The sequence below is a fragment of the Sus scrofa genome, chromosome 18, assembly GCF_054392235.1.
Source record: "Sus scrofa isolate SSC_HxYL_T2T_F1_AM1 chromosome 18, Sscrofa_HxYL_maternal_Yorkshire_Landrace_v2.0, whole genome shotgun sequence".
NCBI classification, from domain to species: Eukaryota; Metazoa; Chordata; class Mammalia; order Artiodactyla; family Suidae; genus Sus; species Sus scrofa.
This window is the reverse complement of record NC_139400.1, coordinates 52469132-52496461: the sequence shown is the minus strand read 5'-3', so window position 1 is coordinate 52496461 and position 27330 is coordinate 52469132. Positions and strand designations below refer to the sequence as shown.

The 27330-nt window shown below is 41.7% G+C and overlaps 1 long non-coding RNA gene across 3 annotated transcripts in view; it reads left to right on the top strand.

The window, feature by feature from the left end:
- The window catches only part of LOC110257511 (uncharacterized), a 49489-nt gene that overhangs the window by 17575 nt on the left and 4584 nt on the right, over window positions 1-27330 (top strand). The window contains exons 4-5 of one of the 3 annotated variants that reach the window (XR_014834058.1): window positions 19438-19717; window positions 26416-26591. This is a non-coding gene — a long non-coding RNA (uncharacterized LOC110257511). Of the gene's footprint in view, window positions 1-13471; window positions 13614-13728; window positions 16887-19437; window positions 19718-26415; window positions 26592-27330 lie in introns of those variants that run through there. The other 2 variants (XR_002340230.2, XR_014834060.1) reach the window with 2 other exon arrangements.

Genomic DNA, 27330 nt, shown 5'->3' with positions numbered 1-27330 from the left:
AAATCCCTGAGGCATCTCGAAATCATGAGCTTACTAGTTCTTCAGGTAGGGTGAGTTTCTCCAGATGAACTTGCTTTGAATGGTGGAATTTGAAAACTTTCTGGGTTATTCAGTCCCCAGCCCCAGGAACATCCAGACGCCATGGGTGTGGGTGTTAACGAAACAAAACAAAACTTTGGAGTTCCCTTTGTGGCTCAGTGGGTTAAGAACCTGACATAGTATCTGTGAGGATGCAGGTTCAAACCCTGACCTTGTTCAGCGGGGTTTGCCTCAAGCTGTAACATAGGTCAAAGATGCGGCTCAGATCCAGTGTTGCCATGGCTGTGGTGTAGGCTGCCAACTGCAGCTCCGATTCAGCCTCTAGCCTGGGAACTTCCATAGGCTGCAGGAAAAAAAAGAAGAAAAGAAAAGAAAAAGAAACCTTTCTGGATTGATAGATATATCAAATAGAGTAAAAACCTGTTCTTTTTTAAAGGTGGTGCATTTAAAATGTGTTCTATTTTGTAACATATGTACTATCATTGAAATTGAACCTGAGTTTCAGGGTGTCATGATAACATTTAATCTGTATTTTGTATTTAAAAAAAAAACCTGCTAGTGGTCACTACCTTAAGACAAACAGTTTGGAAAGCAGGGTAGTTTTAAGTTATGAATTTAACTCTTTTGAAAATGCAATTTTGGCCACAATAAATGTCTGCTTCAAAGAAGCCGAAAGCCAAGTCTGTGCGTAGCTTGACAAAACTAATTATTTAGAGTTGAAGGAGCTGGGGGCTGGATGGGATCACACAGATCAGCCCAGTCCAGCCCTTTATTTTACAGAAAAGGAAACTGAAGCCATTGCATTTCTCCAATGTCACACACAACTGGTCATTGGCACCACTGGAATGTGCAGAACCCCAAAACAAGACCGTTCTCTTTTCCCTCGTAACTTAAAAGTCTCACTTAGCGAGCATCAGGATAGAATCATGGTGACTTCATAAGTGTTTTCTAAATTTTCGTAGGGTTTATAATTTTCCAGATCTCAACTGCAGTGCATTGATCCAGCTTACGTGTCAGGGGCTAATTTCTTCTCATGACATTGTCCCCATTATAGTTCTCACAAAGAAACATTAATTGGAAGAGACATATTAAGGTGATAATAATGAGCCACAATAAAATTAAAGGGGATTCATCCTTAATTAATTAAATACAAGCACTATATTTCAGTGTCAAATGTGTGAAATGGTGAAGAAATAACAAAATCCAATCAATGCAAAAAGTCAAAACTTGTGTACTGAGGTCCTCAACTTTGTTTCCAAGAGAAGTAGTGAGTGGCTCTCTTCCCTGACACACTGAGATCTCTTGGGCAGGTTTGGGAGGCCCATGTTTCTAGAAGGGTGGAGGCAGGGAAGGTGCCAATAATAAAGTCTCTGTGTAGCGTGGAGAAGTGGGGTTTCTAAGCTTAGACACAGTGTTCCCACAAGTTTTCTTTTTTCTCTCTTTTTTTTCCTTTTCTAGGGCCGCTTCCTGCAGCATATGGAGGTTCCCAGGCTAGGGGTTGAATCAGAGCTGTAGCCACCGGCCTACGCCAGAGCCACAGCAGCGCAGGATCCGAGCTGCGTCTGTGACCTATACCACCATGCCGGATCCTTAACCCACTGAGCAAGGCCAGGGATTGAACCAGCAACCTCAGGTGCCTAGTCGGATTCGTTAACCACTGAGCCACGACGGGAACTGCATCCCACAAGTTTTCTTACCCTCCTTTGCCTCGTTGGAGAGTTTGCTTAGTTGTCACCTTCTTCTCAGTGAGATGTCTCTGACCACCCTCTTTAAACCCTCCCATAGCGCCCGCCCCAGGATTTCTGACCCCTTTTACCCTCTTCTGTTTATTTTCCATAGCACTTGTTGCTGCTAACTTCATTCACTTTGCTAACTGTAATTCACCCATTCTTATGCCACAATATAAGCTCATGGGAGCAGGAAATGTTTTGTTTGTTTGTTTGTTTGTGTTTGCTATTGTATTGCAAGTACCTAGAACAGTGCCTAATGTGCCGTATTTATTGTGTGCCATATTTCTTATGGTCTCAAGAAATAGGTGTGGAAGGATTTATGAGCTGTTCCCCTGATGGCATTCTTTGGGCTGTCAAAGATCCCTGCCTTTTTCGTCTTCTCATTGGTGGTCACGGTCTTCTGCCTGGACAAGCCTGTCCATCAGCACCCAGGCGTGGTGAAGAGCCAGGCATCATGATTAGCTTGCCTCCCTAAAAGAGAAACATTGCGGGTGTTTTGGCTCTCTGATAAAGAAAGCCCACTTTCTTAATATCAGTGTGATTTCTCAGCCCTCATAAATATTTCTGCATGTTTAAATCCTACTCAGTTTGTCACCTCCTCATTCAGTTATCCTAGAATGTGTATTGAGCACCCACAACGTGCACGATTGGTGCCAGACGTTCAGTGGTGACCGCAGACATGAGTGGTACGTTCTGGAATTTATTGGACTGCTGTCCCATAAAGCTTCTCTAATTCCCCCATATTCCCCCTGGTCAATTCTTCTGTCCTTCTCTGAGACAGACAAGGTAACTTGCTTATCCATCGGTCATTCCTCTTCCTGTTTACTGTCTCAATTTAATTTGGGCAGGATGGCAGTGTGCTGTGAGTTGAGTCATGTTTGACCTTAGCCGTGATTGGCAACCCCTTTCCCCTTTGCCTGTGACTGTTCGACACCTGGTCATGTAATCAAGTCCTGGTCAGTGAATTGTAATGAGAATCCTAGTGGAAGGCTTGGGATAGTTTCCCCCTGAAAAAAGAGGGGAAGTGCAGACATCCCCACTCCAAATCCCAACATCTTGATTCCTAATGTGGGTGGTGTCATGTGAGAATGTGATGCCTGGTGCTGTGACAGCCATCTTGTGGCCATGAGGAAAAACCATCACATGTGCACTAAGGGTGGCAGAGAGCAAGGACTGAAGGTGCTTGGGCTCTTAATAAGACTAAGCCAACAAATCTACTCTGAGACCACTTTATCTTCTGACTTATTGATCACATTCAAATGATGTCTCTTAGTCACAGATATCAGATCTGTAGTCTTTCCTATTTTTGATCATTATGAAAAACTGTCAACTATTTTTGTCTATAAATGTCTGTCAACCTTTGGATAATAATATTAAGCAAAACTTTACTTCCTTGAGCCTCTCCTTTATCACTGAATTTTTCTTACTTTCGTTAACTCTGTTTCCCCACTCTTCTTTTGTAAAAACTTTTTTTTCTATAAACTGATATTCTCTACAATAATACCTATAAGCTCTCTCACTTCTTAAGGTATTATCTTAAGCCTCTTCATTGTACTTTATCTGTGATTAACAAGATAAGGCAAGGTGCTCAAGATTAGGAAAAAAAACTTAAATGTTTTTGGCATTATCCCTGACTGGGCTCTCATGACTGAGTTTGGAGAGGGAAGCAGGAGGAAGGAGAGGAGAGCATGGTTTCAACTTTTCCTAGTCCTCTGAACACTGCTACCCATGAATCTTCCAAAAACACTGCCTGCAATAACAGCTTTCTCCTGTTCAGAAGATCCCTGGTGCTCTGCGGAGGCTACCTGGTGAGGCTTCAACTGTCTTCTTGGTATTCAGCATCTTTCACAGTCTGGACCCAATTGACCTTTCCATTTGGAGTCCCTTTGCTCATCCTGAATCTCAGACTTTACCCAATTAGGTCTGTCTGTTTGTCTCTAACTTCCCTTGCCCCATCATGCTCTGGTCCTATTTATATTGGTCCCTTACCTGGAATGATGCCCAACCAAATTCCACCCTTCCTCTAAGTTGTGCCATTCAATAGATAACCACGAGCTCCATGTGGGTACCTGTAATTTGCATAGTGAGACTGACCTTTTTACCCAAATTGTAATTGAATTCAAATTTAAAAACTGATAATTGAAATTTTGAAACATTGGCTCAGTAAAAGACCCTTTTAAGAGGATGAAAAGACAGGCCTCTGACTTGGAGAAAATATTTCCAAATTCCGTATCTTATAAAAGACTCAAAAGTAGAGTATACAAGAGCTCTCTGAACTCAACAGTGAGAAAATAAACAATTATTTAGAAAATGGGCAGAGGTCCTGTCGGGGCTCAACAAAAATGAACCTGACTAGTATCCATGAGCACGCAGGTTCCATCCCTGGCCTAGCTCAGAGGGTTAAGGATCCAGCGGTGCGTTGCTGTGGATGTGGCATAGGCTGGCAGTTACAGCTCCCACTCGACCCCTAGCCTCGGAACCTCCATATGCCGTGCGTGTGGCCCTAAAAAGAAAAAAAGAAAATGGGCAAAGGAGTTGAACAGATATTTCACCAAATATATGGTTGGCAAATAGCTCATGAAAGTCGTTCAATACCACTAGCCATTAGGAAAATACAACCCCCCGCAGAAGATGTCAGTACACATCTATTAGAATGTCTAAAATAAAAGAAGTACCACTAATAACAAATGTTGGCATGGATGCTGGGAAATTGGATCCCTCAGACGTTGCTGGTGGAAATGTAAAATGATACAGCCACCCTGGGAATCTGGCAGTTTCTAATTAAACATGCAGTTACCCCATAGCTCAGCAATAGAACTTCTAGGCGTTTATTCTAGAGAAGTAAAAAGTTTAGAGTTGATACTGGAATGAGTTAAGACTTTGGGGGCTGTTAGGATGGAATGAATATTTTGTATGTGATAATGATATGAATTTGGGGGACCAGTGGAAAAATACTATGGACTGAATTTTGTCCCCCAAAATTCATATATTGAAGCCTAATCCCCACTGTGTCTATACTGGAAATAGGGTCTTTAGGAGGTTATTAAGATTAAATGAGGCCGTAAGGGTGGGGCCCTGGAGTTCCTTGGTGGTACAGCAGGTTAAGGATCCAGTGTTGTCACTGCTGTGGCTCTAGTTACTGCTGTAGCTTGGGTTCTCTCCCTGGCCTGGGAACTTGCATATGCTGTGAGCAGGCTAATGATGATGATAATAATAATAATAATAACAATAAAGGACGAGACCTTAATCTGAGAGGACTGTGATTTTATAAGAAGAGGAAGAGAGCAAGATATCTGCCTGCCATGTGAGGACGTAGCAGGAAGGTGGCCATCTGCACCTCGAGGAGTGAGAACTCAGCAGACACTGACCTGCTGGCACCTTGATCTTCAACTTCCAGTCTCCAGAACCGCGTGAAAACAAATTTCAGTTGTTTTCAATCTGGAAGCACCCAGACTGTGGTATTTTGTTACGGTCGCCTGAGCAGACTAAAAGCTTTTCAGATTCTCTCTTTCATCTTGAGTGATCTTTGGGAGATTGTTTTTTTCAGAGAATTTGTTTCATCTAAGCTGACAAATATATTGGCAAAAACTTGTTCGTAATAGTTTCTTTTTAGAGTCTGCAGCATCTGTAGTGCTGTCCCCTGTCTCATCACTATAATTGGTAGTTTGTATCTTCTCTCTTTTCTTGCTTTGATCAGTCTTCCTAAAATTTGATCACTCTTATTGGTGTCAGATAACCAGCATTTAATTCCATTGATATTCTCTATTTTTTATTTCCTATTTAATTGTCTGTCTTTTATTTCCTCTGTTATCTGTATTATTTCCTTTCCTCTCCTTACTTTAATTTGTTTTTTCTTTAGGTCACTGGTGGCTTTTTGCTTCCTTTTTTTTTTTTTTTTTTTTTTTTTTTTTGCTTTTCAGGGTCAGGGCCACACCCACAGCATAGGGCATTTCCCAGGCTAGGGGTCAAATTGGAGCTACAGCTGCCGGCCTGTGCCACAGCCACAGTCACATGGGATCTGAGCCACATCTGTCCTACACTGAAGCTCATGGCAATGCCAGATCCTTAACCCACTGAACAAAGCCAGGGATGGAGCCCATGTCCTTATGGATACTAGTCGGGTTCCTTTCCCCGAGCCACAGAGGGAACTCTGACTTTTTTCTAATGTAAGGACTTAATGCTCTAAATTCTGTCTAAACATGTGCGATATTGAGATTTGTCATTAGGAATATATATTTGGTCTGTCTCCGTTCCAGGTCAGAGCTTCTAAAACTTCTAGAATGGCCTAAGTGATCAGAGTGATAAAGTACCTTTTGTTATTCAGAACAAATCCTTTTCAGTCAGGCCTGCGTTTGTGTTAATGGGGTGATTTTAAAGAGCTGCTAAAGATGGGGTGGGGGCCTGGTTGCCAAGGGGAAAACCCCTGTGATAGAGGGTTGCGTTTGCAGCCCCATCTCCTGACCTCCAGGGAGGAGAGAAGGGCTGGAGAACTGAATTAATTAGCAAGAGCCAGCGATGCGATCCGTCATGCTCAGGCAGTGAAGCCTCCTTAAAAATCCCTAAAGTATGAGATTCAGCGAACTTCCAGGTGGGGGATGTGGCAGGTCTGGCATGGCATGGAAACCCCACGACCCCTTCCGCACACCTTGCCCTGTGCATCGCTTCCATATGGCTGCTTCTGGGGTATATCCTTTGTAATAAACCAGTAATCTAGTAAGCAAATTGTTTTCCTGCATTCTCTGAGCTGTGCCAATAAATACTCAAATCCCAGGTGGAAGTCATGGGAACCGCCCCCTTAGAGCTGATCTGTCAGAAGCACAGGGGACAACCTGGACTTAAAATTGGAGTCTAAAATGGGGACAGTGTGTGGGACTGAGCTAATAACCTGTAAGGTCTGATGCTATCGCCAGGTAGATAGTGTCAGAATTGAGTTAAATTGCGGGACACCCAACTGGTATCTGAGAATTGCTTTGTGTGGCTAAAAAAAAAAAAACCTGTTTGGTGATGAAAAGTGAATTCTATTGAGTGGAGGGTTGTAGTGGAGTAGAAGAGAAACCGGAGTGATTTTCCTTTACAATATTACTTTAGCAACATAACATAGAGTTTGACATATCTTGTTTTCATTTGCGTTGAGTTCAAAGTAATTTCTAATTTCCCAAGTGACTTTCTCTTTGACTCATGGGTTGTGTAGAAGTACATTTTTTAGTTCTGTTTCATAACATGCTTCTTCTCCTAAAGGACTTTCTTTTCAATGTTTCTGGTAGTGCTGATATGCTAGTGAAGTCTTTGTTTAGCTTCCCCATGCATCAGAAAGTCTGTATTCTCCATTTTTGAAAGATATTTTTTTATTGGGTAAAGAATCCTAAGCTATCAATATTTTTTTCCTACTAGTTTAAAGGTTTTACTCCCATCTTCTGGCTTGTTTTTGTTTTATTTTTTGTTGTTTTTTTACAAGAGATCTACTGTAATTCTTATCTTTATTTTTCTGTTTGTAAACTGTCTCTCCCTTCCCCTTCTCAACCCAGCTTCTTTTTTAAATGATTTTTATTTTTTCCATTATAGCTGGTTTAAGGTGTTCTGTCAATTTCTACTTATAGCAAAGTGACCCAGTCACACACATATATATATACATTCTTTTTCTCACATTATCTTCCATCATGTTCTATCATAAGTGACTAGATATAGTTCCCTGTGCTACACAGCAGGATCATTGCTTGTCCACTCCAAATGCAATAGTTTGCATTTATTAACCCCAGACTCCCAGTCCATCCCTCCCCCTCCCCCTTGGGGACCACAAATCTGTTTTCCAAGTGCATGAATTTCTTTTCTGTGGAAACATTCATTTGTGCCATATATTAGATTCCAGATATAAGTGATATCACATGGCATTTGTCTTTCTCTTTCTTTCTTTCTTTCTTTCTTTTTTTTTTTTTTTTGCTTTTTAGAGCCACACCTGCGGCATCTGGAGGTTCCCAGTCTAGGGGTCGAATTAGAGCTACAGCTGCCGGCCTGCACCATAGCCATAGCAATGCAGGATCTGAGCCACATCTGCGGGCTACACCACAGCTCACGACAACGCTGAATCCCTAATCCACTGAGTGAGGCCAGGTATCGAACCTGAAACCTCATGGTTCCTAGTCGGATTAGCTTCCATTGGGCCACAATGGGAACTCCTCTCTTTCTCTTTCTGACTTACTTCCCTTACTTTGAGAGTCTCTAGTTCCATCCATCCAAATGACATTATTTTGTGCTTTTGATGGCTGAGTAGTATTCCATTGTGCATATATACCACATCTTCTTAATCCATTCATCTGTCGATGGACATTTATGTTGTTTCCACATCTTGGCTGTTGTGAATAGTGCTGCAATGAACATACAGATGCATGTATCTTTTTCAAGGAAAGTTTTGTCCTGATATATGCCCAAGAGTGGGATTGCTGTCAACCCAGCTTCTTTTAAGATTCTTTTTTACTGGTTTCTAGCAGCTGATTATGATGTGCTGTGTTGTAGTTTTTATCATTAAAAATAAATTTGTTTGTTGGTCTTTGAACTTCTTGAATGTATATGTTTATAGTTTCCTTTTTATTGGGACACATTTTGGGCATTTTTTAATTAAAATATTTTCTGTCACCCCTCTCCATTATCCTCCTGAAACTCCATTTTTTTTTTTTCTTTTTTGTCTTTTTGGCTTTTCTTGAGCCGCTCCCCGGGCATATGGAGGTTCCCAGGCTAGGGATCTAATTGGAGCTGTAGCCACCGGCCTACACCACAGCCACAACAGCAACAGTGCAGGATCTGAGCCGCGTCTGCGACCCATACCATAGCTCACAGCCATGCCAGATCCTTAACCCACTGAGCAAGGCCAGGGATCAAACCCACAACCTCTTGGTTCCTAGTCGGATTCATTAACCACTGTGCCACGATGGGAACTCCTGAAACTCCAATTTTGTGTATGTACACAAAATATATATATTCGGCCACTTGATGTTGATTACAGATTGATGCCCCATTCATTTTTTTGGTCGTTTTTTCTTGGTGTTTCATTTTTTGCAGTTTCTATTGCTATATGTTCAAGTGCACTAAGCTTTTCTTCTGTTATGTCTAGCTTGTTAATCCCATTCAGTGGATTTTTCATATCAGTTACAGTTTTCATTTCTAGAAATTTGATTTGGGGTCTTTTTAATATTTAAAAGTTTTCCCTTTGTGTTCTTGCTTTCCTCTACCTTCTTTGACTATTAATTCTACTATTTGTGTCATTTTGTTGTTTCTGTTGATTGGTTTTTCTTCACAATATAGGTATTTCACTGGGTTTTTTTTTGCATTCAGTAATAAATAAGAGTATATATAATGTATATGTACAAGTTAAAGAATAATACAATATACACATATTTAAAGCTCCATTATTAATACAATAATAAGTTTATTATAAAAAAATTACTGGCACCTTTTCAGTCCCTTTCTCCCCCAATCTACTCGGAGGTAACATCTATCTTGAATTTTGTGTCACATTAAGATGTGTTTATTTATTTGTATATTTATATCCCTAAAACGATATATTATTTTTGTTTTGTTTTGTCTTCTGTCTTTTTTAGGGGTGCACCTGCTGCATATGGAAGTTCCCAGGCTAGGGTTCTAATGGGAGCTGTTGCTGCCAGCCTACGCCACAGCCACAAGCAACGCCAGATCTGAGCCATAACTGTGACCTACACCACACTCACTTCAACACCAGACCCTTAACCCCCTGAGCAAGGCCAGGGATCGAACCCTCAACCTCATGGTTCCTAGTCACATTCGTTTCCACTGTGCCACAATGGGAATTCCTGTTTTTGATTGTTTTAAGCCCTTGTCAAAACACCACAATTCTTGACAGTTATTTTTTACTCAAGATATGATGTCTTTGAAATTCAGCCAGATAAATGTGTGTATCTTTTGCTCATTCATCTTCTGTACTGCATGGTATCTCATAAACAAGTATTCCGAGTATTATCTGTTTTATTATTTGTGGGTGTGAGAGCTACTTCTAGCTGGATTTTTGTTTGTTTGTTTGCTGGTCATGCTGCTGTGACCACATTTCCAGTTATCCCCCTTACCGTGCACACGGAAGGAGGACTTACACTTCCTGACCCCTTGTGGTTGAATTTATGTGACTTGTAGTGACTAGGAATTATGAAAAGATATATGCTGCTTCCAGGCTGGGGCAATTAATTGCCGATGCAAATACCTCCCTGGCTCTCTTCCCTCTGGAAAGGAGACCCCCAACATTCAGCAGGTGGTGCTGTGTGACCTTGGGAACATGAGTAACTATGATGAGTGGAGCCTAACAGTGGCTCGTGAGCGTGAGTGACAGGTAAACTTTTGTCAGTATAAGATTCTCAGGTGTTGGCAGTAACAGTATACCCTAAGCCTATCACGCTGTAAAAAGTATCTCATTGTGGTTTTAATTTGGATTTTCCTGCTTACTTAATGAAGCCAAACATCTTTTGATTTTTTTTTTTTTTTTTTTTGGACATCTCTTGCCTCCTTTCATAAAGCACCTATTTATGGCTCTTGTCCATTTTTCAATTGATTTGTCTTTCTGTTACTCATTTATGGAACATTTTGGATTCTCATCTTTTGTTGGCCTTGTTTCAGTTTTCTTTCCGCAATTTATCGTTTTTCTTTTAATCCTCTGGTTCTTAAAAAAAACAAAAAAACTTTTCATTTTAGAAAATTTCAAACATATGCAGAAGTAGAGGAAATAGTGTAAAAACCCCCTTGGAGCCATAACCCAGCTGCAGTAATTATTGACTCCTGGCTGATCTTGTTTGGTCTGTAATCCCTACTCAGTCCAGTCGATTATTCTGAAACCATATAATTTCAGCTGAGTATCTTTGAAGAGAAGAACCCTTTGCTCTTTGGAGACTCAGCTTTGTGTGAACTCTGTTCCCATCTCCCAACCCACCCAAGCTGAAGCCTTTTCCTTCTTTCCCTCAAACCTAAGCTGTAGGCTTCTGAGGAGCATCTGTGTCTTGGCCAACCAGGTGGCTAAGGAGATTTTTAAAAAATCTTTTACATGTATTGTGCTAAAAGCGCTAGAAACAATTTAGTATATACAAATGTTCCTTAGATACGTCCCAGTAGGTGTGTTTTATGCTTCTAGGTTTTTTACATGCATATGTGTTGACCACTACCCATATTAACCTATAAGCTTCTAAAATTTCTGGACTGTTGGCGCTCCCATCGTGGCTCAACGGAAATGAATCTGACTAGCATCCACGAGGACGCAGGTTCGATCCCTGGGCTTGCTCAGTGGGTTAAGGATCTGGCCTTGTCTTGAGCTGTGGTGTAGGCCAGTGGCTACAGCTCTGATTCATTCCCTAGCCTGGGAACCTCCATATGCCATGGGTGCAGCCTGAGAAAAATAAATAAATAAAATGTATGAACTGTGCCTATTTGCCTTGTTTGAAATAATGCCTAGCCCAGTGTGACTCAGAATTAAATAATAATCAATTATATTTGATGGAAATGGAAGTCCTAGTGATTGTTAGGATATTGTGAGGAAAAGGAACTCAAGTTACGGCTTGACTTTCATAGGTAATTTTAATGGCTATAAGAAGAAATTTATCTCGCATGGAGCAGAATATGAGATTTTCCCTGTTCTCCTCATTTCAGTTTCCTTTTTTTCACACCTATTCTAAGGAGTCTGTGTGTTGTATGTTCAGCACTATTGTTTTTTAAAAGTACCTAATTTAAAATATGTGGCAATGCTGTGGATAAAGGCACTACACGGATATTTCTATTATAGAAGAATCTGGAAAGAGCATTCTCACATTAACTCCCTTCAAGTGTATCATCTAATCAAGTTGTTTCTTCTAAATTATTTGTGTACAGTGTGCTTTGTCTTTGTTATTTGTATACAGTGTGCTTTGTGTTTGAGAGTTTAACAATTCCATTTTATACCTCTCTAAAATTTTTTTTTTCTTTTTTTGCTTTTATGGCCACACCTGCAGCATATGGAAGTTCTCAGGCTAGGGGTCAAATTGGAGCTGCAGCTGCAGGCCTATGCCACAGCTACAGCAATGCAAGATCCAAGCCACATCTGCAACCTAGACCACAACTCATGGCAACGCCGGATCCTTAACCTACTGAGCGAGGCCAGGGATGGAACCTGAGTCCTCCTGGATACTAGTCGGGTTCATTGCCACTGAACCATAAGAGGAACTTGCTGAAGTAATGTTTTGATAATTATTTTAAGCAACTTCATTAGTGAGTAGTGGTTTCTGACTTTTTTTAAACAAATGTCTAAATACAAGAATTTTTGTTAAAAAATAAATATAACTGTTTTATAGGTGTTATATTATTGTCTTTCTCTTTAAAAAGGAAGGTAGCTGACAATGTATCAAAGAGGAACTGAAAAAGACCAACCCAGGGTCACTGGTTTTCTGGTTCACGTTCTCTGTAGAGCTGTCACTGCAGTTCTGTCTTTTTTCGTCGGGGTCTGCTTGATTCCTTTGATCCAGAAATGCCTCTCTCCCTTCCCTCTGGCCACTGTTGGCAGAGTTGGCCTGCCTGGTGCTCTCCTTGCCCTTATTCCATGGTTATCTGGCAGGAATAAGAACCTGCGCATCCCTTTGGTACTTGTTTTTGATCTTCTTGATGAACCTAGTGCTCCCAGATTTCCAGCTGAAGCCCATGGTCTGGAGTGATGCTGCAAGGAATCTCACAGAGTCTCCTCTGTCCACCTCTCTGAGCTCTTGAACCTGGTTCTAGTGTGCTTTCTTGGCTGCTTTTTGACTGCTGGCGATACTAATAAAACTTTTCCTTTGTCTTAAGATCTGACATATTTCTTTCCAATTTTTGTTACCAGAGCAAATCTAGGGAACAATGAATCTTCAAAAGCAAGATTTTAATATGCTTTCTGTATTAGTCAGGGTTCTCCAGAGAAATGGAACCAATAGGCTATACATACAGCCTATTGAAGGTGAATATGAATATATATTTACACACACATGTGTGCGTGTATATATATATATATATATATGATGATTTATTATGAGGAATTGGATCACACAATTATGGAGGCTGAGAAACCCCACAGTCTGCCCTCTGCAAGTTGGAGATCCACAAAAGCTGGTGACTAATTCAGTCTGAGGCCTGGGAGCGAGGAGAGCTGATGGTAAAATTCCTAGTCTGAAGGCAGGAGAAGATGCTGTGAGATGCTCCAGTTCAAGCAGTAAGGCAGGAAGAAAAGGGGCACAGTTCTCCCTCCTCCTCCTTTTGTTCTGTTCAGACCCCCAACAGATTGAGTGAGGCCCAGTGGGGAGGGCAGTCTTCACTGAGTTCACCAATTCAAATGCTAATCTCATTTGCAAACACCCTTACACACAGCCAGAGACAATGTTTAATCTAGGCATCCAATGGCTTACTCAAATTGATGCATAAAATTAACCATCACACCTTGTCATGCCAGTGTTTCTTTTATCTGCATCCCTAATAAAACATTTGTTCTGTGTGATCTCAGAGTTTGCCCTTCCTTTAATTAATTTAGATACTGTAAATATTAGTCCCCCGCTCCCCGCATTGTTCATATTTTCTCCAGTTGTTCCTCTGATGGCTCATTTAAGTAACTTATACCTCTCCCCACTTTATAATGGCTTCTGCATAATTAGTGAATATTTTCACGAAAGACCAATCATTCCATGACAAATGTATCTTGTTCCCAGGCTCTGTGGAATCCTTATGAGGGACTTTCTGTAATTCCTAACCTCAGGCAGAAACAACTTCCAGAGCTCTGTACCTCGGCCAATCCGTTTCTCAAATGGATACAAACCCACTTTTCTCTTATTAAAAACGACTGTTTACCAGGTGTGTCAATCAAGATGAAAGGTGCTGAACGTAATGAACCGCCGGTTTGGTTCCCCCTTCTGACTGTTGATCCTGGAGCCCTGCTACTGCTTACATATGCATTGCTCTTTCACAGGAAATAATGGGATCTGACAGCACCTTCTATGCTTCCTGCTACATTCTTTCTGCAACACTCCCAGAAACCAAAAAGCCCTTAGGAGCACCCAGGGAATTTCACACGTCTATAAGAAGAACAGTCTGTTAATTGGGCTTGGTTATTCCATGGGGATATCCTTCCACAGAGTATGTGCATCATGGAAGAACATACAGCATTATCCAGTCCAGAGCCCTCTGGCTGAGCTTGCCAGAAGAAAGAGCACCCTGCCCTGAATAAGGGACGAGGATGGGCCCCCAGGGGGAACTGAATTCACCCAGAATCCTCTTCAGCTCGGGTCCTGAGGATTTTATCAAGAGCCTTCTGTATACAGAGTGTAAGATCAGAGACTGTTAATATTTCTTTCGCATGCCGGCAGGGAAGACAAGCTCTAAAACCTTAAGAGATGTTATTGCATCCGATCCCACAAACTAAATATTTGTCAAGAGACAAGCCGTTCAAAGCATAGAACTTGTTGAAGTCAAATCCAGACACGTGGCATAATTAAGAAGATACCCGTGTGTCTCCAAATCATGCATGTTCATTTGTCCATCTAAACACTTGCCAAAAAGGAATAGCCTAATCTCAAGCTTTTGTCAAGTGAAAACACTTAATGTTGCTTTTTAAAAGTAGCTCGTCCTTGATGGGGAAAGTACAGATATGGTTTCTTCTCTCATGGTCTTGGTCATCACATATGTAATGTGACATAGACCAGAAAACAAATAGATTCTGCAAGCAGAGCAGAGAAACACAGGGAAAATCTTGTTCGGTCATCGTTAAGAGATTTGGGGGTTTGGGGTTTTGTGTTTAAGGTGCAGACTAATGGAGTGACGATCCTTTGATGTGTAATGTAAGGGGTACCAGTGAAAGGATGCCTAGTCCAAAAGGTTTTCTCCACATTCAGATCACAGCGCCTGAAAGTCACTATACACTTGGGGAGCCAGAGTACCTCCCAAGTTTCGGTCTCGAATAGTCTCAATGGGAAAGGTAATTCATGAGCCCGTTCATCAGTGCGATCATCCTGTGTAGGACTTTCCGTGGCTTATGTGTCTCTTTTCAGAGTCCCACGAGTTTGAGATTGGAGGCAGGAGGACACATCTAAAGCATGAGATTTTCTTTGTGAAGAAGGACTGAAAAAATAAAGAAAACTAGTCATTTGAGGCCCATTATGTTCCAGGCATTGTACCTGCATCATCGAGATCCATTTATTGAGTAACCCCTAGCAACCCAGGGACACCGATGCTTTTATCAGCCAAGCTTCTTGTCGTGGAAGGGAACACAAGCAAACTTAAAAGTTTCTTTTTGCTTTTTTTAAGTTAGATAATTAAAAAGTCTAGAAGTTTCTTCTTTCATGTGTAACTGGATCTGGGTTCTTACACTGTGCTTTCAGAATCTCTTAGCTTTTTTCCCCTTCAGAGTTATCCTTATGAGATCTCTGGTTTCATGGCCTCTGTTTTGTCTTTATTTTTTTATTTTTAGGGCTGTACTCCTGGCATATGGAGGTTGCAAGGCTAGGGGCTGCATCAGAGCTACCGCTGCCAGCCTACACCACAGCTCACGAAAGTGCCAGATCCTTAACCCACTGAGCGAGACCAGAGATCGAACCCTCAACCTCATGTTTCCTAGTTGGATTCATTTCCGCTGCATCACAACAGGAACTCCCCAAATGGAACTTAGAGCAGACCTGAAATGGCTCTGCTCAGCCCTGTGTTCACCTCTGTAGTGGGGCCTTCTTACAGCGTTACAAGAATCCATGAAGGTGCTAGAATACCTGAGTCGAGTGGGTACAGAGTAAAGCATATAGTATTGTGTTAGTGATGAAATGTCATCATGATGAAATATCATCTCATTTTCATGTGATGAGAGACAAGAAGACAGGAGGCTGTGTTAGTTTCTGCCTGCTGCTGTAACAAATTACCATAAATCTACTGACTTCAAGCAACACAGATACACTGCTTCATGGTTCTGTGGGTCATACGTCTAAAGTGGGTCTCATCAGGCCAAAAACAAGGTGTCCACAGGGATGCGCTCCTTCTCCAGGCTCTTGAGTCCATTTCCTTGTTCATGTAGGTGTTGGCAGAATTCATAAGGGAATTATGCGGGAAATAACACTGCAGAGGAATCCTGAACAATGGATTGAGCCCAGCTAAGACGTCAGACATTCCTTTTTCCCTTGTGTTCTTTGAACATGGTGATAGCATTTACAGGCTTGGTGGTAAAGAACAGAAAATAACTGGTGAGAATAAAGAAGCCTTATTTTTTTTATTATGGCAGCTTGCTATTTTTGTAGCATGGTAACTGAGTTGAACACAAAGTACAGTAACTAATCTCTCCTTCTTCCTGGATGAGTGAGCAGGTGATGAAATATTGATGTCGGCATCCTTGAACACATCCAAATGAACAGTGTTTGGCTACTGCTTCCGTTTGAAATGGTGCTGTGTTTGGGTTGTGGCTCAAAGCTTTGAAGGGCTGCTCGGCATCTCCTTTCTTCCGTGGAGCTCTTAGCATTCAGAGCGGTCAAATACTAGTTAAGTTGAGTCTTGCTTGCCCGTCTTCAGTCATCTTTGTTTGAATCCAAGGTGGTGTGTTTTTTTTGTTTATTTATTTTTTCTAATGGTTTTCATCTGATATTCATCAAGGGCAGTGAGTAGCTAGAGCTATGCCATTCAAGAAAGGATATTCTATCAGAGAAGGTGCATTTTGGAGTTCCTGCTGTGGTTCAACAGGTTAAGAACCAGCCATTGCCTCTGTAAGGATGCGGGGTTTGACCTTAACTGGTCTCGTGATATGGATTAAGGATCCAGGGTTGCTGCAAGCTGCAGCCTCCCTTGCAGTTATGGCTTGGATCCATTATTGCTGTGGCTATGGTGTTGGCTGTTAAAAGACAATAAATAAATAAATAAAGAAAGAAAGAAAGAAAGAAAGAAAGAAAGAAAGAAAGAAAGAAAGAAAGAAAGAAAGAAAGGAAGAAAGATGGTGCATTGCTGAACCAGAGCTGTGTCATAACCATCGTTTAGGCCCGCTGCTGGAAAAAGAGAATCAAGTCTCAAATCATGCCTTTTTAGTTATGCCCTCTTGTATTATAGATGTAGGACAGTATTGTTTTGTACCTCTGTGAATATAAACTATCTCGTACTTGCTTTGTGTTGTGTAGTAATGACAACCGTACTTGATCAGAGCTGTTTTTAATGTTATTCTAGAATGTTTTCTTTCCAGGTGATTGAGAAGCTAACAAAACAAATAAACGAACAAACAAAAAAATGGTGCCAGGTACCACAACAGTCACAGAAGGAAAAAAAAAAAAAAGAATTCATAAGATGTATTATCGTAGGACCGAGGTCCCCATTACCTTGCTAGCTGTTGGTCATGGTCACTCTTCAGCTTCTGGAGGCCGCCTGGATTTGCCCTCTCCTGGCCTCTCATCTTCAGGGTCCGCAGCAGTGGGTCAAATCCCCATCTCATTTTGAATCTCTCCTGCCTCTAGTTCCATTGGATTTCTCTCACCAGAGGTGGGAAAGAGTCTTTATTTAACTACACTAGCCACCCCCCCCCACCCCACCCCCCGTTATCTATAGTCCCACTTTCCATGGTTCGTTACCCAAGGTCAGTCCCAGTGAGAAATATTAAGTGGAAAATTCCAGAAATAAACAGTCCATAAGTTTTGAATTGCACACTGTTCCGAGTAGCATGATGTAATCTTGAGCTGTCCCACTGTCTTGCTCAGGATGTGAATCATCCCTTTGTCCAGCTTGTCCTGAGCGTGGCTTAGAAACGCTCCGTTATCAGATCCACTGCCGCGGTTATCAGATTGACTGTCGAAGTCTCGCAGTGCTTGTGTGCAAGGCCCCCTTGGTTTATTGAATCAAGGCCCCGAGGTGCAAGACTAGGGATGCTGGCGACTCGGGTGTGCCCAAGAGAGGCCATCACGTGCTTCCTTTAAGTCAAAAGGTGAATTTTTTTGACTTAATAAGGAAGGGAAAAAATTGTAAGCTGAGATTGCCAGGATCTGTGGCAAGAACGAAACTTGTGTTTGTGAAATTCTGACGAAGGACAAAGAAATTTAGGCTGATTTTTCTCTCGAATCTCATACTGCAAAAGTTATGCCCACAGTCATGGCCAGTGCTTAGTTCAAGTGGAAAAGGCATTAAATTTGTACATTTTGAGAGAGAGATCACATTTCTGTAACTTTTATTTCAGTGTATTGTTATGATCATTCTATTTTATTATTAGTTATTGTTCGTCGCTGCAGTGCCTGATCTATACATTAAGCTTTGTATGTAGAGGAAGAAACAGTGTGTATGAAGTACAGTATTATCTGCAGTTCCAGGCATCCACTGGGGAATTTAGACTGTATCCCCCATGGATAAAGGGGGGACCACTGCACTCATTTGATTAGATTGAATCCACTTGGAATCTAGGACAATTTTAAGATTATCTCGAGATCTGTGACCTCAGTCACATCCACAAAGTCCCTTCGGCCATGTACGCAACCTGTTCACAGGTTCTGGGGATTAGAATGAGGGCATCTCTGGGAAGCCTCCAGAGACGAGCAGGGAAACCCCAAAAATAAGGTAGCGAATCCTTCATTTTGAAGGAGTGAAGCAGTCGTAACTGAAGCTTTCAAGCCTGCCCTCACATAGAGTTCCCACACGTGAAACTTAAGAGCTGATTTGTCCTGCTGTATAGCACTGGGAACTATATCGAGTCACTTAGGATGGAACACGATGGGGGATAATGTGGGAAAAAGAATGTGTATGTGTGTGTGTGACTGGGTCACTTTGCTGTAGCGTAGAGAATTGACTGAACACTGTAAACTAGCTATAATGGAAAAAATAAAAATCATTAAGGAGTTCCCGTCGTGGTGCAGTGGTTAACGAATCCGACTAGGAACCATGAGGTTGCGGGTTCGGTCCCTGCCCTTGCTCAGTGGGTTAACGATCCGGCATTGCCGTGAGCTGTGGTGTAGGTTGCAGACACGGCTCGGATCTCGCGTTGCTGTGGCTCTGGCGTAGGCCAGTGGCTACAGCTCCGATTCGACCCCTAGCCTGGGAATCTCCATATGCCACAGGAGCGGCCCAAGAAATAGCAACAACAACAACAACAACAACAACAACAAAATCATTAAAAAAATAAATAAATAACTTTCCCAAGGTCAAAAAAAAATGTTGATTTGGAGGGAAGCCTCCCATTCCGATATGCATGACTATAGAGAACAGTCGGATATGCATGACTATAGAGAACGGTCAGATATGCATGACTATAGAGAACGGTCGGATATGCATGACTATAGAGAATGGTCGGTTCTATCTGAAAAGCTTGTCCTCCTCAACTGAGAACTCGGCATGGGCCGTGCACAGGAGAACACTCTGGGAACAACCAAGGAGGGAGAAGTCAACCATCCAGATCAGCCAAATCAGAGGTAGGGTCTGATGGAGCCTGTTAACATACCGGGGTAGCTGGGCCTCCTAAACGGAATCCAAGAAGAATCTGGCTTTTCTATTTGGGGAGTTCATGCAATGATCCAGTCCTTTAATGAGACATCTTATTAGGTCCTCAAATGCAGCAGCATCTTCTCTCCAGGATTCAGTCCCATGGTGGTCTTGGTAGCATGGGTGCTGTAGGCATCTCAACCGATTTCTGTTACTTGACTGGTTGTATCTAGTTGACGAACTTTGTCTTTTGTCCTTTTAGGGCCACACCCAGGGTTCCCAGGCTAGGAGTCTAATCGGAGCTGCAGCTGCTGGTCTACGCCAGAGCCACAGCAGCGTGGGATTCGAGCCGCATCTGCGACCTACACCACAGCTCACGGCATCGCTGGATCCTCAACCCACTAAGGCCAGGGATCAAACCCACAACCTCATGGTTCCTCGTCGGATTTGCTTCCACTGCACCGTGACGGGAACTCCAAGTTGATGAACTTTCTGACCCAAGAATCCTCTGACTTTGAAACTTAGGCTTACTTTTGTTTATGGTAAGATCAATGTCTAAAGTGTATCTTACTATACTATAGCAACAATCTATCCATCTATTTATCTGTCATCAATAACCATCCATTCATCATCTGTCAAAAAAATTGTTAAAAATAACTAACCCTTTGAATCCTCAAAGTTGATATTCTTTCCCTTGCAGCTGGAAAATGAATTTTAAATTATTCATGTTAACATCCTCTAGACAAATTGAATTTTTAGAGTATTTAAGAGTATTTAAGAAAAGCTTAGTAAAGTCAATCTTTTACATTAATGGATTCCATATTTAAAATATTAATTTCACATTAACCACTGCTTTTTGACTTACGCAGCCTTCTAATCAATAATTTTGAGACTAATTCATCTTACTAAGGAAAAAGTAATTTATTAAAATTTTAGCATAAAAGTTTTGGTTCTGGCTATATGACTTACTCGATGCGTGGAAGAGATTTTCAGGTACGTATCAGGTAAAAATGCTGGCTAAGATCATTTGTTTAAAAAGTCTTTTTAAATGCGTGCCAGAGCTTATAGAAAAATAAGGGAAATCCTCTCAGGCCAGCAAAATGAGACAGCAAGAACCCAGAGAGGCAGTGATCCCTGCAGCTGGCATTGCCCTGAGGCCTCTGCCAGGTGCTCCTAGCCTTGAGCTTGGGCCTGACCTTCAGTGGCCACGTAGTAATTTACCCTCCAAACCTGGGAGCTTGGGAAGTGAAGGGTGGTGCCCTTAGGACTACACTGGGAATTCCACTCCTGCTTGGGGTGTGGAAAGCTGCGAGAGAGAGAGTGTCACTCCCATCCTGACAACAGGAAAATGCTGAACAGTGTACAAAACCAATCATAGTCTTCCTGAACTCATCAGAGGGCTGAGGTCACCGGAAACCAGGAAACTGCATTTCAAAGAGTAAACAGTCCCTCCCCCCAAGGAGAGTCAGGACACATGAGTTGTTCCACCTTTGACATCTTGCAGGAGGAAGAGGTGGCTGCCATAGAAGAAATAAGAAGAAGAAGAAGAATCCCTAAAGGCTGAGTGTACTGGTATATATCAGTTTAGAATAACGGGGGCCCCAAGGGATGTGTACCCACCCCCAAGCACCTCTCCTTGGTCTCCGCTTGGCACTTTGGAGAAAAACTGGGGGAAGGTCAAAGGCAGGAGAGAATCCTTTTTGGTGGCACAGGATGCAGGAGGAGGATGCTGCAGCCGTGCCCTGATGCTCCTGGGAAGCTGCACCAATAGAAAGCAAAGTTCTGCTAGTCATGAGAGAGGAGCCAGAGCTCATCTGGACGAGGGAATGCATCTACCCATGTGGTCCAGCTGATCAGCCTCCATGGTACAGAGCAGGGTAGGGTGTGGATTTGGAAGGGCCAGAAAGAAAATTCCTAGCACAATGTTAGAAGAATGTAAGAGAGAATCCGCAGGATGATAAAGGAGCAAGAGGCTAGGAAAAACAACCCAGTAGACTTGGAAAATGACAGAGTGAACTTCTAAAAGCAAATAACTAAAGAATTGAAGTTGTATATTCAATTCAGTTGATAAATAGCAGGTTAGATAAATTGATATTTAGTTGATTGATAACCAGCAGAAAATTAGTGGAGGATAAATTACCCACAGAAGAGCACAGAGAAACCAATAAATAAAAAATAAGAAAAGGTTAAGAAATATTGAGAAATAATGAGACACTCTAACATGTGTCTAAATGACTGAGGCTTTTGAATAGGTAATATTCAGAGATGATAGCTGTTTTCCAGAATTGGAAAAAGACACGACTTCTCAGGTTCAGAAAGGCCAGTGAATCCTGAACAGGATAAATCCAATCACACTTGGGCATGCTGTGGGAAAGCTTCAGAATGGCCAGACAGAGGAAAAAAACATTCTTAAAAACAAAAAAAAAAAAAATATTGCCAGAAAAGGAACAATAATTAGATTAATAATGAACTTCTTGTTGACAAGAAAACTTGTCAGAACACAGTGGAATAGTGTATTCAAAGTGCTGAAGGAAATTAACTGTCAGCTTTATTCTACAAGCCCACGTTTTTATTCAAAAGGAAAGACAGGAGTTCCTGTTGTGGCGAAGCAGAAACGAATCTGACTAGGAACCATGAGGTTGTGGGTTCAACCCCTGGCCTTGCTCAGTGGGTTAAGGATCTGGCATTGCCATGGGCTATGGTGTAGGGCGCAGCCGCGGCTCGGATCTTATGGTGCTGTGGCTGTGGTGTAGACCGGCAGCTGTAGCTCCAATTGGACCCCTAGCCTGGGAACCTCCATATGCCGTGGGTGCGGCCCTAAAAAAGGAAAAAGAAGAAAAAAAAAAAAGATAAAATGAAGACATTTACAGACAAAAATTGAAAGGGATGACTATTAAATTCTCATAAATGAACTTTAAAAGAATGTGCTTTAGGAAGAAGAAAAAAGAATACAGAGGAAAGTCTTAAGTGCAAGAAAGAGTTGTGAGCAAAGAAGATGAGAAACTTCTGTTTAAACCTAAACAGTGACATTGTAAAATGAACGATAATGTCTAATTTCCAGTTGTTTTTTTTTTTAAAAAAGATTGATCTAAAATGCTAGAAGGAGGTGCAAAACATAAGATGTCAGGTAACTAGAGTTAAAGCAACCTCATGCCCTCTTATTTTTGGTCTGTACAGTAAGGATATAGACTAACACTAGGCTTTGTTAAACTGAAAGTATATCTGTAAAAATATTTATGGTAAATTTCAAACAAATTAAAACTCTTTAAATGAAAAGAGAAAAATCGAATTAGAAAAATTCTATTAATGCAAAAGCAAGCAAGAAAAATGCATAGAAGAGAAAAACGTAAAGGAATTATCTCTTTAAAGTACATTATTTTTGCAGGGGATCTCCCTGTGCAAAGATTTTTATCCCAACGTAATTCACAAAAAGCAAAAACTACAGAATAATTTAAATTTTAATCAACAGAAGAATAATGAATTAAGTTATTGCAAATTCATTCCATGGAATTTTATACAGCCATTAAAAATTACATTAAGAATTTCCCGTCATGGCTCAGCGGTTAGCGAACCCGACTAGCATCCGTGAGGATGCAGGTTCGATCCCTGGCCTCGCTCAGTGGGTTAAGGATCCAGCGTTGCTGTGAGCTGTGGTGTAGGTCACAGATGTGGCTTGGATCTCACATTGCTGTGGCTCTGGCATAGGCTTGGTGGCTACAGCTCCGATTGGACCCCTAGCCTGGGAACCTCCATATGCCATGGGTGCGGCCCTAGAGAAGACAAAGAGACCAAAAAAAAAAATACTCATTAAGAATATGTAATGACATGATGAATATTCACACAGCTTTATTCCTTTATTCCAAAACAAAGGTAGCTTTCTTCGTGTTTCCCATATAAAAGTAAAGTATAATAATTTTTAAATGACACAATATAGAAAATTAATAATTTCAGCATGAGTTAACCACTTTTTTTGAGTTAACCACTTTTGATATATGTCTTAACAAAGTATTTTACACATGTATATTTATATGCCTCCATAACATAAACTGCAAAAAAGCAGACTGCTAAACTGCTAACCCCCACAGGGAGAAAAATACAACGAAAGTGTTAATGTTCGTGCTCATGCTGGTGGGAATGTGGACGATTTGCCTTTTCTGTTGCTGATGTCTTTTTACTTCTAACACATCTACAGTTTGCATGGTTATTTTTACAAGAGAAAACATTTTCAATAACATAAATGCTGCAAATGATTTGATGTTAAACTAACTTATAACGGCTGCTTTCAGTGCTTTGAATGCAGGCTGTAAAGAAACAGACATATTTCTTTTGCGAAATGAGAAATAACCCTCATTAATCACTTTGCCATCTTCCTCTTAATGAAGACATGCAAATGCATATGCAAACAAGCTGAACTTCTATTATGAGACTATGACAGGATGCTGTGTGCAAAAGAGAAGGTAATGATAGAGTTTGACAAATAGGAGGGCAGAGGAAGGCGGGCAGTGGTGGCAGATTTCTGCTCTGAATGCCTTGAAAGAATTGCTTGAACCTGAAGTGTTCTGTCTAGCAATAATAAAATAAGATCACAAACAGCATTAAGGGACGAAGGTATCCATTAACACATTGTGGTGTGATACAGGGGTGTAACAGAGTGCGCAGATGAAGACTCAGCTCAGAAGGACAATGTGTAAAGTTGCAGTATCGTTCAGACTTCTCCTTAAGTCTTGCCAGATCAGCAGCATCTTGCCAGATTATCACATTTAACTACTTGACAAGTTCAGTCGATGTGACCCATGTACAACCCTAGGATATTTTTACCCAGGGTTACACATTTGGACCAAAACTGAAAAAGGCAGTTCAACGTTTAAACATTTTTGTCTAAACCGTCCCTGACGTGCACATGTCTGGAAATAGACATGGAGTGAACTGGGTCTCCGTCTCCATCATTAGGGTTCAATAGAAAGGCTTTAACGTCCCACGATGGTATGAAACATTAAGATTCTTGGAGTTCCCGTCGTGGCGCAGTGGTTAACGAATCCGACTAGGAACCATGAGGTTGCGGGTTCGATCCCTGCCCTTGCTCAGTGGGTTAAGGATCCGGCGTTGCCGTGAGCTGTGGGGTAGGTTGCAGACGTGGCTCGGATCCCGCGTTGCTGTGGCTCTGGCGTAGGCCGGTGGCTACAGCTCCGATTCAACCCCTAGCCTGGGAACCTCCATATGCCGCGGGAGCAGCCCAAGAAATAGCAACAACAACAACAACAAAAGACAATAAATAAATAAATTAATTAATTAAAAAAAAAAAAAAAAGATTCTTGACATGGCCGCCCCAAAGAGAATGGGAGCTAGGCTTATAGAAGATTAAATTCTTTGGACAGGGCAGAAGCAAATATCAGTCGGCATCTGACTGTGGTAATTCTGCTCCTGCCCTTTTGTGTGCAAAATCAGGACAGCCCGCTGCCTTTAAATGGCTTGGGAAAGTAGAACAAAGATAAACACTTAATTGGAGTCTACAAACATTTTTGAAATTCTGTTATAGGAAAGGTTCTTGGGGAAGGAGGATGCAAAAAAAAAAAAAAAAGGCAGAACACCCTTGTTGCCCACCAGACTCAGCCAGGTAGAAAGAAAACCACACATTATGGTGGAATTTTTTTAAGGAGCGAATTGGTGGTATAAACACAGGAAGTGGAGAGTAAAACACAGGCCCCTGGAAAGGGGCCGTGATCCCTATTACAGCGATCATAGACCTTGTCGCTCCGCTGGGTCCATGGACTAGCATCACCTGGGAGCTTGTGAGAGATGCAGATGCTCAGCCCCCACCCCAAACCTGAATCAGAATCTCAGCGCATGGGACCCTGTTTTAACAGCTTTGCAGTTCATATTCGTGGGTTCTAAAGTTTGAGGAGCAGCACTGCTCTCAAGTATAGACACTTGCGATGTGAGAGGATATGACCCTTCCTGTTGTTCATTTAAGGACACACAATTTAAAAATCAGTGATTAGGGAGTTCCCTGGTGGCCTGGTGGTTAGGATTCGATACTTGCACTGCTGTGGCCCGGATTCAATCCCTGGTCTGAGAACTAAGATCCCACATCAAGCCACTGTACCCTGCAGCAAAAAAAAAAAAAAAAAAAAAAAAAAAAAAATCACTGACTATACAAATCTCATTATATTATATATAATTTGAAAATCTGGAGGCATACATAAAGAAATTACCTATGTGAATTATTGGTCAGGTTTCCCCAGCTAAACAGATCCACAGAATGTGTATGTAAACATATATTTATGCCAAGCCAATTCCTTTATATATGGTGGCTTATGCTAGTGGAGGCTGGTAAGTTCTAGATATGCAATGTGAGTCAGCAAAACAGATCCCTAGGAGAGCTGATGGCTTATGTCTTAAGCCAACAGGCTTAAGACCTAGAAAGAACCGATATTTCTTTTTTTTTTTTCTTTTTGTCTTTTTAGTGCCGCACCCAGGGCGTATGGACTTTCCCAGGCTGGGGTTGAATGGAAGCTGTAGGTGCCAGCTTACACTACAGCCAGAGCAATGCCAGCTCTGAGCCACGTCTGTGACCTACACCACAGCTCACGGCAATGCTGGATCCTTAACCCACTGAACAAGGCCAGGGGTCGAACCCACGTCCTCATGAGTACTAGTCAGGTTCATTATTGCTGAGCTATGATGGGAACTCCAAGAGCCAATATTTCAAATCAAATCCAAAGGCAAGAAAAGAACTGGTGTCTGAATCTGAAGGCTTTGGGGAAGAATTCTCTCTTAGGGGAGAACCATCCTTTTTGTTCCATTAGGGTCTTCAGCTGATTTGATGGGCCCCACCCACATTTGGAAGGACAGTTGGTCTACCTATTTAAATGTAAATTTTATCGAAAAACACCCAGAATAATGTCTGACCAAATAGCTGGGCGCCCCATGGCTCAAATAAGGTGACACATGAAATGAACCTCATACATGGATTAACTGCGTTATACATTTTAGTTTATTTAACTTGTCACCCTTATCAGTTTCAGCCTGAGGCCTGGGAGTGTGTGTTGGTGAGGATAAATTTTTGGGGTAGAAAGACAACTAGACTAGAATTCTTTTTGTCTCTCTGCTGCTGCCACATTGGACATGGAAGTCAGATACAATCACCTATGAAACTGCCTCTTTCTGCCCAAGCTGAGGGTTTCATTTTCATATATTCATAACACATAAGAAGTTGAGGGCTTTTTTTTTTCCCCCAAAGCAATTTCTCTAGCTGCGGCGTCAAGTATTTCTCCGGCATAAACATCACCCTTCAACCCCATCTGAGCTGAAAATCCCATTTCTAATCTTCTTTCTGATTGAGAAATGATGGAGTGGATTTGCCAGCAAACATCTGCCTCACTGACAGCTGGCAGCTCTTGTGGGAGTGGCCCTAAGGTAAGAGCCTACTGTTGATGCTTTTTCATCGAAAACTGTATTTAAAAAATCATAACATAGACTCAAATCTGCATTACCCCATGTAGATTGAGAAAGTTTTATCCTAATGTTAGATCCTATTCTATCATATTACATCACGGTGGCTGTGGCCACGTGGTCTTATAAAAGGGCCTGACGCAAGCTGAGTTTTCCTCTTCCTTTATGGCCAGAGACAGTCTTCAAGAAAATCACTAAATCGCCATCCCCAACTGACTCCTTTGATAGTATTTTTCTTTCGTTCTTTTCTTTCTTTTTTTCCTTCCTTCCATCGTTCCTTTTTTGCCTTTTAGGGCCACACTTGCGGCATATGGAGGTTCCCAGGCTCGGGGTCAAATCGAAGCTGCCGACCTACACCACAGCCACAGCAACATGAGATCCGAGCAGAGTCTGCAACCTACACCACAGCTCACTGCTGAGCCACAACAGGAACTCCTATTATCTCTTTTCTAAATTCCATTTTTCCCTAAGTGGCTCCAAATCTTAGCAGTATGTTGGATTTTCCAAAGAGTTATTAAAAAAAAAAAACTGATGTTTGGTTCCCACCCACAGAGATTTCAGTTTGATTGTCCTGGGGTCAGGACTCTGGGGTTTCTGAGAGCCTCCTAGGTGACTGATTGGTACCCAGCATTGCAAACCATTGCCCTAGGACCCTTGTGACTTACCCTGTGGTGATGCACCGACTGCATCACCCAGAAGCTTG